We start from the raw sequence: 12819 nt of genomic DNA on the forward strand, positions 1-12819 counted from the left end.
ATGACTTCACTTCATGTGCAATATAGATTCTTAGTACCCACTGTTCTCTTTCCACTCCAGCTGAAGCTATAATCAGTGGTTGTGGAGACCAAGACTCCTATTAGTGTAAATTAATCTGCAGTATGACTCTGCTTTTGCCTCTTTTCTTTTTGGTCACAGGATTGAACAACTCTCCTTCACTGCTTTTCTCCATCAATGACTTCAGGGCAGCAGGAAAAGGAACCCCAAAGCCATGGAGAGCAACCACGCTCTTGGGTGACAGGCTGGGACTTGAGGATCTTTGAGGTCTCTTCCAGCCTTATTGATCTATGATTCTCCTGGGACCCAGATCTAGGATCTAGAAATGCCAATCTATCCAAACCAGGACTGTTTTACCCTTCTGACCTAGTGGAAGCAGTTCCAGCCTCCTGGATTCCCCTCTGCTCAGAGGGAATTAGTGGCTCCTGCTGCTGTGCTGCAAGCAAGCCACGGGCAGACTCTGGAAACAATAATAAAGAGGAAGACCTCAGAGGAGGATGATGGATACTGTGGCAGGGAAAGAAAATAATGCTTTCCTTTCTCAGAGTTAATGAGTTGATTGAAGAGGGCTCAAATTCTAGGAGGAGAATTGCCTAATACATATGTATGTAAAACAAACAAACCCCAAACCCAAACCCAAGGCTCTGGGCTTATGGAAAAAGGGCTGAAGGAGCAGAGTTCCTCTCTGGAGGTGGGAGAGAGGATGTAAATATGAGGCTGAGAGGCACAGCTAAAGAAGAGTAAATCCACTAGCACAAAAACCATGGCTGGAAGGAAAAAAGGGAAGGGTGCTCCTGGGCCTGGGGCAGTGTGGTGGGTTTAGTGCCATGCCCTTAAAAGTGGGGTACAGATTTCTGAGCAGTAAAGGAGAAAAATGGAAATAAGTCACTGTTGGGGGGGAAAAGGAAAACAAGAGAGTCATTACTGTGTCCAGTTCTGGGCCCCTCAGTCTAGGAAAGATGTTGACTTGCTGGAATGAGTCCAGAGAAGGACAACGAAGTTGGTGAAGCGTTTGGAGCCCAGCCCTGTGAGGAGAGGCTGAGGGAGCTGGGGTTGCTTAGCCTGGAGAAGAGGAGGCTCAGTTGTGACCTTCTTGCTCTCTACAACTCCCTGAAGGGAGGTTGTAGACAGGCAGAGGTTGGTTTCTTCTCCCAGGCAGCCAGCACCAGAACAAGAGGACACAGTCTCAGGCTGTGCCAGGGGAGGTTTAGGTTGGATGTTAGGAGGAAGTTCTATACAGAAAGAGTGATTGCCCATTGGAATGTGCTGCCCAGGCAGGTGGTGGAGTCACCATCATTGGAGGCATTTAGGAAGAGACTTGATGGGGTGCTTGGTGCCATGGGTTAGTTGATTAGGTGGTGTTGGATGATGGGTTGGACACAATGATCTTGAAGGTCTCTTCCAACCTGGTCTATCCTATCCTATCCTATCCTATCCTATCCTATCCTATCCTATCCTATCCTATCCTATCCTATCCTATCCTATCCTATCCTATCCTATCCTATTTGCTTCTAACTGAGTTGCTCTGGCAAAGTGAATGGTGGGGCAGGGGGGAAACTTCAACCCACCACAGGCAGGTACAGACAGGTAATGAAAGGAAAGGCAAATGAGGAATCTGTGGAAGCAGAGCTCTTTGGCTTGCCCAAGAGGAGATGGAACATTTCATGAGGTAGGTTTGTGCTGAGACACCAAAGGAGCTAAAAGGAGCACTGTGAGCAGTCTCTGATCTGCTGGGTCACTCTGGGTCATTCTGCATCATTCTGGCCCTTGGTTCTGCTCTGCTGGGACTCCACCTCCAATCCTGCCTCCAGTTCTGGTGTTCCCAGCAGAAGAAGGACACAGAGCTGCTGGAGTGAGTCCAGAGTAGGCCACAGAGATGATCCAAGGGCTGGAGCAGCTCTGCTATGAGGACAGGCTGAGGGAGCTGGGGGTGCTCAGCCTGGAGAAGAGAAGACTCTGGGGGGAGTTGCCTTCCAATAGCTGAAGGGATCCACCAGGAAGGCTGCAGTGAGACTTTTCCTGAGGGTGTCTAGAGACAGGACAAGGGGGAATGATTTGAAGCTGAGGGAGAGCAGGGTGGGACTGGAGCTGAGGAAGAAGTTCTTCAGTGTGAGGGTGGTGAGACTCTGGAATAGACTGCCCAGGGAGGCTGTGGCTGCCTCCTCCCTTGGGGTGTTCAAGGCCAGGCTGGATGAGGCCTTGAGCAGCTGAGTTTAGGTGAGAGGTGTCCCTGGCCATGGTGGAAGCAGATGATCTCTGAGGTCCCTTCTAACCTGAGCCGTTCTATGATCTCAGCTGACCGCTCCCCAAGGGCATTTCTCCCCAGTAAAGAGCAGGTGGTCCTGACATCCCAGAGGGTCTGTGAAAAGGCTTTGCCTTGAAAACCAGGCTTGGCAGGATCTCTGTTGGAACCTTTCAATCAGCCCCCCTTTCCCCACCGGCACTGGAAGGGGCTGTCCTCCAGAGACAGCAATTACACAGGCATCCTGGTGAGCAAAGGGCTTTCAGGGCTGTGTTCCTGGAAGAGCAGGAATTATGGACACCTTCAAGCCACCACAGCAACAGCTCAAACCCAAGCCATCTGCAGGCTGTTCCCTGTTGTTTGGGATCTTTTGAGAGAGCCTTGCCTGCAGCATGACATCACTGAGCTGAATCAGGCCCGGGGCCAGAGCACTCTTGGTTTAATGTAATGAGACATCAGCCTGTTGGCTACAGCACAGGGATGACCTTGAGTGATGGCAGGACTGAGCTGCAGAGAGTCTGTATGCAGCTCAAAGTCAGATTAACATTAGCTGTCTCTCCAGTTGTTTGGTAATGAGCTGGCATTTCCTCTCCAAAAGGCAGCAGCAGGGGCCAGGGTGATTGTTTCTAAGCAGCATGCAAAGGGAGAAGCCCAGAGGTGGTACAGCAGACCTGCAGAGAGCCTCCTGCCCCTCACATGCTGTGTTCTCCTTTCACACAATCACAGAAACATTCAGGTTGGGAAAGACCCCCAGGATCACCAAGTCCAACCATTAGCCCTGCTCTCCAAGGGTCACCCCTAAACCAGAGCCCTAAGCACCACATCCAAACCACCTTTAAACACATCCAGGCTTGGGGACTCCACCACCTCCCTGGGCAGCTCATTCAGGGCCTGACCACTCTTGATGGGGAAAATCTTTACCTACTGTCCAGTCTAAACCTCCCCAGTCACAGCTTGAGGCCATTCCCTCTTGTTCTGTCACTAATTACCTGTGAGAAGAGACCAGCAGCAGCCTCTCCACAACCTCCTTTCAGGGAGTTGCAGAGAGCCATGAGGTCTCCCCTCAGCCTCCTCTGTTTCACACTAACCATCCCCAGCTCCTTCAGTTACTCCTCATAAGTTTTCTTTTCCAGGCTCTTCACAGCTTCCTTGCCCTCCTCTGCACTCTCTGTGGTATGTCCCTGGGGTTTGGAAAGTGAGCTTCAACACTTGGGGGTGAGTGAGACGGGTCAGAAAGGCAAGGGGCTGAGCCCACAGCAGGCACCACCCACAGCCCTCAGTAATGACTGCGTGGGCAGCCAGGGGCTGTGCTTCATCTTTCAGGTTACAGAGCCTTTAGCTTGGCTCTAGGAGTGCTGCCTCCAGCTCTGGTGTCCCCAGCAGAAGAAGGACACAGAGCTGCTGGAGTGAGACCAGAGGAGGCCACAAGGATGATCCAAGGGCTGGAGCAGCTCTGCTGTGAGGACAGGCTGAGGGAGCTGGGGGTGTTCAGCCTGGAGAAGAGAAGACTCTGGGGGAACCTTAGAGCTGCCTTCTAGTAGCTGAAGGGATCCTCCAGGAAGGCTGCAGAGAGACTTTTCCTGAGGGTGTCTGGAGACAGGCCAAGGGGGAATGGTTTGAAGCTGAGGGAGAGCAGGGCGAGACTGGAGCTGAGGAAGAAGTTCTTGAGTACAAGGGTGAAGAGACTCTGGAATAGACTGCCCAGGGAGGCTGTGGCTGCCTCCTGCCTGGGGCTGTTCAAGGCCAGGTTGGATGAGGCCTGGGGTAGTCAAGCCTAGTTGAGAGGTGTGCCTGGGCATGGTGGGGAGTTTGGAGTAGATGATCTCTGAGGTCCCTTCCAACCTGAGCTGTTCTATGATTCTCCGATACGCTTTCTTCACTCACATGCTCTTAAGAGATGTGATGGACATGGAGAGAAGGACAAACCTATGAGGTTTACCTGCTTGCCATGTGACATGGGTCACACTGCTTGCTTCTGACACAAAGCAAGGACCAGTACTGGCTTTTCGCCTTCATTCATCCCTCTGTTCCCATGCAACACTCCTTACATTTCATTTTATTGTATTTTATTGTCATCTTCCCTTCCTACTCTCCTACCTCAGTTTCAAAAGGGGGATGTGTTCCTGTGTGACCTGCTCTAGGTGATGCTGCTCTGGCAGGGGGTTGGACTGGCTGTTCTCTGGAGGTGCCTTCCAGCCCTTATCATCCTGTGATATCTCCTAGCTCCAAAATGCAGATAATTGGCAGAACACAGGGCAGCCAAGATCACAGTGGTAGAAAAACCTCTCCTGTTTCTGGGTGACCAAACATTTGCATGATTAAACTCAAAGCATTGCTCTCCCTGAATGCTTTGCTTCTCCCCTGCTGCCTTTGACAGCCTTTAGACCCTCCAGCCTCTCACATGTGACTCTGACTCTGTTATTGAAACAAATGCTGACACCTGCTTCAACAACAGCATCTCCTGGGCCACATTCAGGCTGAAAGCTTGGTAACCCTGAAGCAGTTTCAGATTCTTGGCTCCAAGGCAGCGCTCGACCTAAGCCAAAGGCTTTAAGCGATGCCCAAGGCACTGCAGCTTCGTTTGCTGTGCTGCTGTTGCACTGGAATCCTGCAGTTTGCATTTCAGAGCTGGCTTGGTTTTCCCCTCATACTCCACATCTGAAAACAAAACCAGAGGTTTCTTGTTGCAGCCTGACAGCAGCAGGGATGTTTGTGCCAGGTATTAAAACCAAAGAAACAAAAAATCTATCCTCCTGCTGGCCCCTTCCTGGGGAAGGAAAATGAGAGGCAAATTTCAAATGCACTTCTCAGTTCATTCTGGGGGCTGTGGCTCTTTCAAGGGTCTTCAGGAGGATGCAGCTACATGACAGCTCACAGCATCCCAGGATGTTAGGGGTTGGAAGACACCTATGGAGATCTTCCAATCTAACCCCCTCTGCCAGAGCAGGACCAGAGAATCCAGCACAGGTCACACAGGAACACATCCAGACAGGGATGGAAAGGCTCCAGAGAAGGAGACTCCACAACCTCTCTGGGCAGCCTGCTCCAGGGCTCTGTGATCCTTATAGTAAAGAATTTCCCCTTGTGTTGAGGTGGAACCTCCTGTGCTGTAGTTTATATCCATTGCCCCTTGTCCTATCCCAGGGCACAACTGAGCAGATCCTATCCCTGTTCCTTCCTTCCTGACTCCCAGCCCTCAGATATTGATAGACATTGATCAGATCCCCTCTCAGTCTTCGCTCCAGACTAAACATCCCCAGGGCTCTCAGCCTCTCCTCACCAGGCAGTGCCCCAGTCCCTTCAGCATCCTTGGAGCCTCCCTTGGACTCTCTGCAGCAGATCCCTGTCCCTCTTGAACTGGGGAGCCCAGAGCTGGATGCAATATTCCAGGTTATGTCTCAGCAGGGTAGAGTAGAGAGGGAGGAGAACCTCCCTGGATCTGCTGGACACACTCCTCTGAATTCAGCCTAGGATCCCATTGGCCTGGGGATCCCAGAGCTGGATACAATATTCCAGGTAAGGCCTCCCCAGGGCAGAGTCGAGAGCTCTTCAGAGGATCCACCTGGGGAGTGGGCATTTAACCTCTCACAGCCACCTGTGTCAGCTTCTGCCAGGCTTCAGTGTCTTTGTGGCAAATCCCCAGCTGGCCACTGGAATGCCGGCAGTGCTTTGCAACCTTTGCAAGCACAGCTTAGCCAAACGTGAATTTTGCTCCCTCTGTTTTGTTCCCTCCCCCCCCACCCCCCAATCTCCACTCCACTTCCCCTCCTCTGCTCCCCTCCTTTGGACTGCTCTCTCTGCTCACCGCCGTGGTACAGCCTGTCAGCGTGGCTGCCACTCGGATTCCTCAGCAGCCTGCCACGTTGCAAGTGACAAGGGCCCAGCTGCTCGCAGGGTAAATCAACAGCACATCTGGGAGCTGGGAAGAGGGCCGGCTCTGTGGTGTGGATAAACACGTCCAAAGGATGGCCCAGCTGCAAGCTGTTAACTCTGGAAGGCAAAAAAGGGGGTAAAATAAATAAATAAGTAAATAAGGAGCAGGCAAAGCCCCCAGGAATAGCAATTCCTCGCTTGAGATGTGGGGCATGCTGCTCGCTGAGAGGCAGCAACTCGGTTTACACGGCAGTTAAATTGATGGCATTCCTCAGAGATGGAGAGTTTGTAGTCGTTGACCTCAAGCAGCATGCAGGCAGCTCAGGGTGGGAGGCTGTGACTCCTCGCTGTCTGGCTCCCTTGGATGTGCTTGCTCACATCCCAGCCAGCCATTGCAACTGGCAGGGGTTCTGCTGGGGGCAGGGTGCCGGTGGGGGGATGGTGATGAGAGGATGGCGGTGGGGGGATGCCGGTGGGGGGATAGCAGTGGGAGGATGCCGGTGGGGGGATGCCAGTGGGTGGATGGTGACGGGAGGATGCCCATGGGGGGATGCCGGTGGGGGGAATGTTGATGGGGAGATGCTGGTGGGGGGATGCCGGTGGGGGGATGCCGGTGGGGGGAATGTTGATGGGGGGATGCCGGTGGGGGGATGCCGGTGGGGGGATGGTGATGGGAGGATGCTGGTGGGGGGATGCCGGTGGGGGGATGGTGATGGGAGGATGCTGGTGGGGGGATGCCGGTGGGGGGATGGCGATGGGAGGATGCTGGTGGGGGGATGGCGATGGGAGGATGCTGGTGGGGGGATGCTGTTAGGGGAATGCCGGTGGGTGATGGTGGAGGAGGGGATGCTGGTGGGGGATGCTATTAGGGGAATGCCGGTGGGGGGATGCTGGTGGGGGATGCTATTAGGGGAATGCCGGTGGGAGGATGGTGATGGGAGGAAGCCTATGGGGGGATGCTGTTAGGGGAATGCCGGTGGGGGGATGGTGATGGGAAGGATGCTGGTGGGGGATGCTGTTAGGGGAATGCCGGTGGGGGGATGGTGATGGGAGGATGCTGGTGGGGGATGCTGTCAGGGGAATGCCGGTGGGGGGATGGTGATGGGAGGATGCTGGTGGGGGATGCTGTTAGGGGAATGCCGGTGGGGGGATGGTGATGGGAGGAAGCCTATGGGGGGATGCTGTTAGGGGAATGCCGGTGGGGGAATGGTGATGGGAGGATGCCTGTGGGAGGATGCTGGTGGGGGCATGCCGGTGGGGGGATGGTGATGGGAGGATGCTGGTGGGGGGATGCTGTTAGGGGAATGCCGGTGGGTGATGGTGGAGGAGGGGATGCTGGTGGGGGATGCTATTAGGGGAATGCCGGTGGGGGGATGCTGGTGGGGGGATGCTGTTAGGGGAATGCCGGTGGGGGGATGGTGATGGGAGGAAGCCTATGGGGGGATGCTGTTAGGGGAATGCCGGTGGGGGGATGGTGATGGGAGGATGCCGGTGGGGGGATGCTGTTAGGGGAATGCCGGTGGGGGGATGGTGATGGGAGGAAGCCTATGGGGGGATGCTGTTAGGGGAATGCCGGTGGGGGGATGGTGATGGGAGGATGCCAGTGGGGGGATGCTGTTAGGGGAATGCCGGTGGGGGGATGGTGATGGGAGGATGCCGGTGGGGGGATACTGGTGCGGGGATGCTGTGGGGTGATGCAGCGATGTGCCTGCCCCTGCTGGCGCCACGCTGCTGAGACCCGCCGCGGTTTCCCAGCCCCCGCCAGCAGCCGGTGTCGTTCAGGCTGTGCCGGCCCCAGAGGCACGGAGTGGAGGGAGAAGGAAAGGGAGGCGGCCGCGCTCGTTGCATCACTCCCGGAGGCAGAGGAGGAGCGCCCCGGTAGATGATTCAGGAGGGTGAATCAGCAGCAGCAGCAGCTAGAGGGGATTGCTCCCACCCACACTCTGAGCCCAAACTCTGCTCTGCTTCCACTGAGGGCAGGGGGGAGTTTCAGCAAGGTGAAACCAGGGCAAGAAAGAGCTTAAAATAGAATGAAATTGTAGCTGTGGATTTTAGTTGATTTTGAATCATGATTGGGTTTTTTGGACAAGGAGCCCCACATTAAAACAAACAAACAAACAAACCCAAACCCCACCAGCAAGCCAAAGCCCTCAGCCAGGGAGAGGATTGTGAGGCATTATTTGAAGCAGTGCTCCAAGGGAGGCACACGTCATGCAGAAAAGCTTCCTGCTTGCCATATGGGCACCGGTCCTAGCACAGGGCTAGGGATGGAGTGCCAGACACTGCTGCAGGCTCCCTGCTCAGGCAGCCTCTCCTGCAGGCTCCACTAACTCTTTCATAGCTCTGAAGGATCCTGCTTCTCCCTGGAGTGATTGCAGCTTGGAGCCAGGCAAGATGAGGCAGCAGCTACCCTCCAGCCAAAGACAAGGCTGAAGAGAATATCGTAGCATAGCATAGCATAGCATAGCACAGAATAGGATAGAATAGAATAGAAGAGAATAGAGTAGAATAGGATGGGATAGGATAGAATAGAATAGAATAGAATAGAATAGAATAGAATAGAATAGAATAGAATAGAATAGAATTGAATTAACCAGGCTAGAAAAGACCTCAGAGATCATCGCATCCAACCTATCACCCAACAGCATCTAATCAACTAAACCATGGCACCAAGCACCCCATCCAGTCTCTTCCTAAACACCTCCAGGGATGGTGACTCCACCACCACCCTGGGCAGCACATTCCAATGGCCAATCTTCTCTTTCTGGGAAGAACTTTCTCCTCACCTCCAGCCTAAACCTCCCCTGGCACAGCTTGAGACTGTGTCCTCTTGTTCTGGTGCTGGGTGCCTGGGAGAAGAGACCAATCCCCACCTGGCTACAACCTCCCCTCAGGGAGTTGTAGAGAGCAAGAAGGTCTCCCCTGAGCCTCCTCTTCTCCAGGCTAAGCAACCCCAGCTCCCTCAGCCTCTCCTCACAGGGCTGTGTTCTAAACCCCTCCCCAGCTTTGTTGCCCTTCTCTGGACACCTTCCAGCATCTCAACATCTTTCCTAAACTGAGGAGCCCAGAACTGGGCACAGGTTGTGCTTCTGCCACAGGTTCATGGCACATCAGAGCAGGGAGAACACTTTGCCACCTGCTTTCTTCCTCTCTTGTTTGCCCTGCTACACATTCATTTGGATTTCTCATGCCGAGTGTAGTGATGGAGCAAATGCACATTTCTAGAGCAAAACAGACCCACTTGGGCAGCTTTGGGTCTGCCACCTGGGTATCAAATAGGGCTATGAGGTAGGTGCATCTCACTGTAGCCTTGTGTGCTTGAGGAGCCCTACCTTGTGCCAGGATAGATGGCATCTCATTTTCTGCATGCCTCAGAGTGGTGCTTGGGTGCATCACAGATGGATCAGTGTAGCCCTTGTATGCCTGAGGAGCCCTTCCTTCTGTTACTGTAGTCCTGTGTGCTTGAGGAGCCCTTCCTTGTACCAGAACAGATGCCACCTCATTTTCTGCATGCCTCAGAGTGATGCTTAGGTGCATCACAGATGGATCACTGCAGACTTGTGTGCTTGAGAAGCTCTTCCTTCTGTTACTGTAGTCTTGTATGCTTGAGGAGTACTTCCTTGTGCCAGGACAGATGCCACCTCATTTCCTGCATGCTTCAGAGTGGTGCTTGGGTGCATCACAGATGCATCAGTGTAGCCCTTGTATGCTTGAGGAGCCCTTCCTTGTGCCAGGACAGATAGCATCTCATTTTCTGCATGCCCTAGTCATGCCTGAGTGTTTTCCTAGCATTTCTTTCATTCCCCCTAACAACAGCCTGCCTCCATTGTACAGTTAAGAAACAGGATGTTTTGGCTAAATGCTTAAAGTATTTTGGGCACTGCCTCTGGAAGCTCCCTGCACCACAGAGAGTGGTGTGGAGTGAAGACAACCTGTGTTTGGTGCTTCTCTCCCTGACAAGGAACACAGAAGGGAGAGACAGCTCCAGGGCCAAGAAAAGCCACGTGTGGTTCTGCCTTCTACCTGAGACAAACCAATTCTACTTCCAGACCAGTTCTTCTGCCTCTAAGGAGTTCCCCTTCCCACACAGGCTGTCACTCTTTCTTCACAGAAAGAGAGCTTGACCACTGGAATGTGCTGCCCAGGGAGGTGGTGGAGTCATCATCACTGGAAGTGTCTAAAACAAGCCTGGATGAGGCACTCAGTGCCATGGTTTAGTTGGTTAGGTGGTGTTGGGTGATAGGTTGGACTTGGTGGCCTCAAAGGTCTTTCCCAACCTGGTTGATTCTGTATTCTGTAATCCAGACCTGAGCTGCCCAGCACAGGGGGTGTCAGTTATTCACTACCCAAGAGGCAGTGAAAGAGAGCAGCTCTGGCTCCACTTGAAGGGCTGCAGAGAGAGAATAGCTCAGGCCCTGGTAAGAGGGGAGCTGAGAGCTGTGTTGTGAAGGAGCAGAGAGATCCTGCTGGTCAGCAGCTGGCTGCACAGTTACTGTTCACTATGTGGACTTGTTTTCTACAAGCTCTCTGAGAATCTATCAATACCTCTGAGAGTCTATCAATAGGTGAGGGGTGGGTGTCAAGTGGAAGGGGCCAAGCTCTTTTGGGTGGTGCACAGTAATAGGACAAGGATACAAACTTGAACAGGGAAGGTTTCAGCTCAACATGAGGAGAAACTTCTTTGCAGTGAGGGTGGCAGAGCCCTGGAGCAGGCTGCCCAGAGAGGTTGTGGAGTCTCCTGCTCTGGAGCCTTTCCAACCCCACCTGGATGTGCTCCTGTGCAGACTGCCCTGGGTGATGCTGCTGTGGCAGGGGGGTTGGACTGGCTGAGCTCTGGTGGTCCCTTCCAACCTCTCATGTACTGTGGTACTGTGGCTGTGATACTGTGACTCAAGAACGTTGAGCATCAGTCAGTGAGGAGTGCTTTAAACTAAGAGCAAGAAGGAAGGAGATGATGACCCACAGCCAGGTGAGGAGGAAGTTGCCTAGGCTGGTAAGAAGATTGTGCAGAGTAGCAGGGGCAAGGGAGACCTTGTAAACAACAAAAGAAGGGTGAAGGCAGCCCACCACTGGGCCCATCCCTCCAGGAGTGGCCAGAGCAGTGCCAAAAAGGGATGGATGTGGCTCTTGAAGCCATGGTTTAGTTAGTCAGGAGGTGTTGGGTGACAGGTTGGACTTGATGATCTCTGAGGTCTTTTCCAGCCTTACTGATTCTGTGATTCTCTGCTGGGCATGGAAGCCTTGGTGCTCTGCAGCTGTGCCAGGCACAGCAGCTTCAGCCTGGCTCTGCAAGGCACGGTGGGCCACAGGGGTGCTGCTGGCTTTCTGCTTGCCTTTTAGAGTTGCCCCTTGTGTAGGCAGCTGTCTGTAAGCCCTGCCTGCCGTGGGACACAGCTGGTGGGTCACTGCCTGGGAGTGTCCTACCAACATGCAGCCTTGCAAAGGCAGAGAGCCTGCCAGAGGCACCCAGCAGTGCAGAGCTCAGCCTGGGGGCAGCTTTCGCACGACCACTTTGACAGGTCAGGTCAAGCCCTCTCTGGCACCCATGAACATCTGGGGCTATGTCTGACCCCAGAGGCTGGCCAGATGCTCTCCTGGCCAGACAGAGTGGTTGTTCTTGCCAGATTTTGAGTATGGCTTTATTAGTCCTATCTACAGTCTCCAGTCCATTAGCACATGCTGAGTGCCAGCGTGTCTTGCTTCCTATCCCATGAGTGTGAGAGCTCCTTGCTGTCTGCTTGGTGGTCTGCAGCTCTTGTCTGGGTTTCAGGAGCATGCATTTCCCACAGAGGATCTGTCAGCTTCTTGTGAAGGCTTGCAAAGTTGTGTAGGTCAGGGTAGTACATGAGTTTCCTCAGCTGGGTCATTCATTTCTGGCTCTAGGACTGAACTTTTATCTGCTTGCCCCTCATGTTCTTTGTCCTCTGAGGGGGAGGGACAGAGAGCAGCAATTCACTCTTCCCTCCCAACATGCCTTCCATAGTGCTGTCCTGCACTGACTCTTCCAGCCTGAGATTGGAGGGCATGAGGTGGAGCTAGCTGCACCCATGAGGATGCTGTGAAAGCTGAAATTTGAGCTGGCTTTGGAATGAGCCTAGAGAAATTGATGTGAGAAAAACACCACCCACGGGGAGCTGCTGAAGTGCCTCCAGCTTAGGGACCCCAGAGGCAGAAGCAGCTTCTACTTGCCTTGTCCTTGCATTCCTGCAGCCACAGGAGCCCCTCCAGGCAAGCAAAGGACCCCTTACAGGCAGCCCCAGGACCCTTACAAGCAGCCACAGGAGGTGCTTTGGTTCCTGTTCTCTTGGGACCCCATCGGGTCACTGTTAACTGCTTTGGTTAACTTTTGACATGTAAACTCAAGAAGGGAAAACAGGGGAGGATGGAAGAACTCTTCTCTGGGAAGAAATCATCATTTTCTTGGATACACAGTGGGCATTGGCTATGTGGCTGGGGGTTTCTGTACTGTCAGGGTGGTGAGGCACTGGAGCAGGTTGCACAGAGATCCCTGTGCAACCTTCCTTAGGTACACCTGCTCTGGCAGGAGGGTTGGGCTGGATGATCTTCTCCCCCTCTGCTCTGCCCTGCTGAGACCACAGCTGCAATCCTGTGTCCAGTTTGGGGCTCCCCAGTTCAAGAGAGACAGAGACCTGCTGGAGAGAGTCCAAGGGAGAGCCAGGAGGATG

The sequence above is a fragment of the Melanerpes formicivorus genome, unplaced genomic scaffold, assembly GCF_026170545.1.
Source record: "Melanerpes formicivorus ecotype bairdi unplaced genomic scaffold, bMelFor1.0.p_v2 SCAF_79, whole genome shotgun sequence".
NCBI classification, from domain to species: domain Eukaryota; kingdom Metazoa; phylum Chordata; class Aves; order Piciformes; family Picidae; genus Melanerpes; species Melanerpes formicivorus.